The sequence below is a fragment of the Carlito syrichta genome, unplaced genomic scaffold (assembly GCF_000164805.1).
Source record: "Carlito syrichta isolate Samal-C Ts95f unplaced genomic scaffold, Tarsius_syrichta-2.0.1 Scaffold257243, whole genome shotgun sequence".
Taxonomy (NCBI): domain Eukaryota; kingdom Metazoa; phylum Chordata; class Mammalia; order Primates; family Tarsiidae; genus Carlito; species Carlito syrichta.
In genome coordinates, this window is record NW_007201339.1 from 290,152 (window position 1) to 295,183 (window position 5,032).

At 44.5% G+C, this 5,032-nt stretch overlaps 1 pseudogene; it reads left to right on the forward strand.

The window, feature by feature from the left end:
• The first annotated feature begins 3,816 nt into the window (after positions 1–3,816).
• On the forward strand, positions 3,817–4,725 carry LOC103253917 (annotated as a pseudogene).
• The last annotated feature ends 307 nt before the right edge of the window (positions 4,726–5,032 follow it).

The window sequence follows — 5,032 nt, forward strand, 5'->3', positions numbered from 1 at the left end:
AGAGGATTGCCTGAGCTCAGGGGTTCGAGACAAGCCTGGGCAACTTGGTGAGACCTCATCTCTACAAAAATAAAAAACTAAGCTGGGCATGGTAGTGCATGCCTGTAGTTCCAGCTACTTGGAAGGTTGAAGTGAAAAGATTGCCTGAGCCCAGCAGGTTGAGGCTGTGGTAACTGTGAGCGTGCCACTGCACTCCAGCCTGGGCAGCAGAGTGAGACTCTGACTAAAAAAAAAAAAGAGAGAGAAAAGAAAAGAAAAGAAAGAAAGAAAGAAAAAGAAAAGAAAAACCTATACAAGCAAAACAGTATAGGCAATGTTTAGTCTTAAAATAGGTTAACCAACATCACATGGCAGTTGTGCTGTTAAAAAATATTTCTTTGAAAATGTTTTGAGAAGTATCTCTTTTACCTGTTAGGTTTTAGTTGTTTCCTTGTAAGTTGTGGAATCATAGTTTTGAACAGTAAATCTTTTTTACTAAACAGTGTTGGGTGGGATTTCTGCTCATTGTAATGGGCGTAACAAGGATTATGGTACTTACTGAAGTCAACAAATTTGTGGTGGATCAGCTGCCAGCCCTCTGTGTGTTCTGCCAGCTGGACCCATTGTGGTTTTCCTTTCTGTTACCTCCAGCTTCCTTCTGCTTTTTTTGCTGTTTGTTTAGGAGTGTCCTGATTCTCATTATGTCTGTATTGTCATTTTCATCCTCCATATTTTCTTAGCTGTTCTTTCCTTCATGACTTTGACCATTTGTTTTTTTAGGTTCCATTGTAACATAATACTTTGTATTACGCTCCATCACTGTATATTAAAATAACTGGACACCAAACACTTGGATTATGACTCTGTGAAGGGGTTCTGTCCCTGGAGCACACATTTATTCAGCTCCTTTTGCTGTGTCATTAACAACTTGAGCGTTATTTCTTCCGGAATTTTCAGAATTTGTCAGGACATGCTGCTCAGATATCTACTAAGACTGGATCTGAAATGTCAGGATGCAGAAACTGTGACTTCACACACCAAAGGCTCACTCTGGGCATTGCCACAGCCATGCGCCCTACATGCATGGGCATTCAAAAAACTTTCAGGGTTCCTACAGGAGGGAGGTCCCATCCTGACCAGCATTTGAGGGACAGATCCTCTGCTTACGGTTTGGAGGTCTGCTGTTGGGGAGGGGAATGTTACAGACAGTGTACTGGCTCAGAGTATTTCAAAGCTTGTTCTCCTCATCTTTGCCAACTTCCGTTGCCTGGGACTGGAAGGCAGGAGCCCTGTGGGCCAACTTCTGGCCCCGTGAGCACCAGACAGCTGACTATAGCATAGCTGGGCCAAAGGGGCCACAGAGCCCAGCACACACCCCCATACCTCTCCACATATCCCTTAACTCTGCTCCAGGTATCATATTAGAGTTGGAAGCTTCAGTTTGAACTCATAGTTTACCTTAATATAGCTACAGATGAACAGATGCATAAACTATTTTAGGTATACTGGGGTGTCATTTTTTTCTGCCCCCAGGAGAGAGGGTGGACGCAGCTTTGCCTGGGACCCTATGGCTGGGCCTCAGATCTTCCCATCCAGCCGCCTCGGCCAGGACTCCAACCCTAGCTAAGAAATCCCAGCGCCGGCCTTTTCTTCCTGTCATCTGTAAGTGAGGGTCATTATGGTCACCAACTGAACAGTGCTTGGGGATTAATGCATTAGTGTGTGCAAAGTGCCCAAGCAAGCATCCAGTCCTATTAGAGGTTAAAAGTGATGGCCAGCCAAGCACAGTGGCATGTGCCTGTGGTCCCAGCTACTTGGGAAGCCAAGGTGGGAGGATCATTTGAGCCTAGGTGTTAAAGTCCAGCTTGGACAATATAGTAAGACCCCATTACTAAAACAAAAAAAAAAAATTTAATGATGTCTGTGGTGGTATGGAGTCACTGGCAGCAGCAGGAGCAGTTGCAAGAGGGGCAGACCTAATCTTGCAATTTTGGCACAGGCCACTGGATACCTGGGTCCTACAGCCTACCCTCCACCCTCTCTGAGGAATGCAGGGAACTTGATTCTCACATCTCCAACTTTCTTCTCTCCACCAAGGCCCCCTAGACACCCACTCATGGTTCTCTGATCCTGAAGACACCAGTGACCAAGAAACCCTTGCTTTGATCATGACGGATCAGCCCATGAGAAGATATCCAGCACCCTTAGTCATTGGGGAAACGCAAATCAACACCACAGTGAGGTGCTGCCACATTCCTCCTAGAGTGGCTATAATGAAAGGCAAAGCAACCACGTCAACAGCTGGGAGGATACGGAGCAACTGAGACCCTCTCACATGGCTGCTGGCAAGGTAGAACAGGGCGGCCACCTTAGAACAGTTTGGCAGTTACTCAATGTTTCTCCAAGGAACGCTGGTTCTTTTAGTGGAGAGTGGTATTAGAGAGCAAGAGCCTGGGCACTGGGTGTGCTTGTTGCTACTGGGGTGTCATTGTTTCTGGGCCATCTCAGGACGTGTGCACATGTACACGCACTGGCCAGGGTCTGCAGGCATACCTAGGATAGCTTCTGTGTCTGCCTGTCTGCAGGAGAACATATGGTTCTTTGGTTCTGTGATAAATCACTGAGTATGATAGACTCCAAATCCATCCAATTTTCTACAAAGTCCATATATTTGTCCTTCTTTATGGCTGCATAATATTCCATTGTGTATATATTGCAGCTGTGTTAAGGTAAACCTGAATTCATACTGAAGCCTCTCTAGGTCAGTACCACATGGTTTCTTTCCACCTTCTTTTCTTGTTTCTCTGTGACTTGTTCTCCAACATGAGAAAATGTTGCCTTTTTTTTTTTTTTTCATTTTAAAGATGTTTGGTACAATTCAGGATTAGGTACATAAGTGATCATTGTACAGGTGAAGTTTGGGCCTCCCTTTGTCCCCTCTTCACCTGGTTTGGGATTCGGCACCTTTCTTATTGTTACGTGCAACCTTCCTTTCCTCCCTCCCCTAGCAGTGTCCTGCTACTGTCAATCACTTTCTTAAAGCATTATGATAAATGTTCAGGGTTTACTCATGAGTGAGAATGTGTGGTATTCAGTTCTCTGTTTCTGACATATCACTCAGTATGATAGACTCTAAATCCATCCAAGTTGCTGTGAAGTTCATAATTTTGTCCTTCTTTATAGCTGCATAATACTCCATTGTGTATATATACCACATTTTTGTTATCCAGTCCACATTCGATGGGCTGGATTAAAAAAAAATGGGCAAAACTTTCTCATGTTGGAGAGCAAGTCACAGAGAAACAAGACATGAAGGTGGAAAGAAACCGTGTGGTACTGCCTGGATAAAACATTTGGTTGGGTCCATGTTTTTGCTATTGTTAATAGTGCTGCAATAAACATGCGTGTGCAGGTATCTTTTGTAGAATGATTTGAGTTTCTTTGGGTATCTTCCCAAAAGGAGGATTGCTCAGTTGTATGGGAGGTCGATTTTTAGATCTTTTAGAAATGGCTGGCCCGGCACAGTGGCTCACACCTATAATCCCAGCACTTTGGGAGGCCAAGATGAGAGAATTCCCTGAGCCCACAGGTTCAAAACCAGCCTGGGCAATTTGGTGAGACATCATCTCTACAATATAAATTTAAAAATTAGCCTGGCATGGTGGCACATGCCTGTAGTTCCAGCTACTTGGAAGGCCGAGGCAGAAGGATCACCTGAGCCCAGTGGATTGAGGCTGCGGTGGCCGTGAGTATGCCACTGCACTCCAGCCTGGGCACAGAGTAAGACTCTGACTCAAAAAAAAAAAAAAAGAATTGTGCTCTTTCCCATCCTGCAAGATGGCGGGGGAAAAAGTTAAGAAGCCAAATGATAAAGAGAAGAAACCTGAAACCAAGAAGGCTGATGCTGGTGGCAAAGTGGAAAAGGGTAAGCTCAAGGCTAAAAAGCCGAAGAAGGGGAAACCCCACTGCAGTCAAAATCCTGTCCTTGTCAGAGGAATTAGAAGATATTCCCGATCTTCTATGTATTCCAGAAAGGTCTTGTACAAGAAGAAGTACTCAGCAGTTAAATCCAAGGTTGAAAAGAAAAAAAAAGGAGAAGGTTCTTGCAACTGTTACAAAACCAGTTGGTGGTGACAAGAATAGTAGTACCCGAGTGGTTAAACTTCACAAAATGCCTAGATATTATCCGACTGGAATGTGCCTTGAAAGCCATGGGAAAAAGCCCTTCAGCCAACACATTAGAAAACTGCGAACCAGCATCACTCCCGAAACCATCCTGATCATCCTCACTGGGCCCCACAGAGGGAAGAGGGTGGTTTTCCTGAAGCAACTGGGCAGTGGCTTGTTACTTGTGACTGGACCTCTGGTCCTCAATTGAGTTCCTCTGAGAAGAACACACCAGAAATTTGATCGCCACCTCCACGAAAATTGATAGGAGCAATGTGAAGATCCCAAAACATCTTACTGATGCTTACTTCAAGAAGAAGGAGTTGCAGAAGCCCAGGCACCAGGAGGGTGAGATCTTCGACACAGAAAAAGAAATATGAGATTACAGAGCAGCGCAAAATTGATCACAAAGCTGTGGACTCACAAATCTTACCAAAAATCAAAACTGTTCCTCAGCTCCAAGGCTACCTGCGATCTGTGTTTGCCCTGACAAATGGTGTTTATCCTCACAAATTAGTGTTCTAAATTTTCTTTGAAAGAACCTAATTAAAGAACTAATAATGTTTAAAAAAAAAAAAAGAATCACCACACTGTTTTCCACAGAGGTTGTACTAATTTACACTGCCACCAACAGTGAAGAAGCATTCCCGCATCCTCTCGACACAGCATCTGTTTTTTGTGTTATTAGTGATGGCTATCCTGACTGGAGTTAGGTGTTATCTCAGTGTTTGCCAATTTTTTAAAAATATGGTTTTTGCCAGGCTCGGAGGCTCAGCCTGTAATCCCGCGCCTTTGGGAGGCTGAGGTGAGTGCATTGCCTGAGCCCGGGGGTTCGAGACCTGCCTGGGCAACTTGGTGAGACCTCATCTCTACAATAAATCAAAAA